Below are 264 nucleotides of genomic sequence, written 5' to 3'. Positions count from 1 at the left end.
AAACATCGGGGTGCACGTACCCCTTCGGATGCCTACTTTTGTATCTTTGGGGTAAATACCCAGTAGTGCAATTCCACTAGCCTCTGTTTTGATGTAATTGCTGTTGGTGTAGAATCAATAAAGATATTTCTCTCCAGAGACTGAACTTTTCCCTTGATTGAACAGCAACCACCCAAGTGCGAGTAGAGTATTTAAGCTTTGTCGACAAACCAATTTAACACAATTAACTGGTAGGCTTTGTTTTCTTAAAAAGTGACAAGAGTA

Source organism: Leptonychotes weddellii, chromosome 6 (assembly GCF_054177405.1).
Source record: "Leptonychotes weddellii isolate Sample4059 chromosome 6, ASM5417740v2, whole genome shotgun sequence".
Taxonomy (NCBI): Eukaryota; Metazoa; Chordata; class Mammalia; order Carnivora; family Phocidae; genus Leptonychotes; species Leptonychotes weddellii.
Note: the sequence above shows the minus strand (reverse complement) of the source record.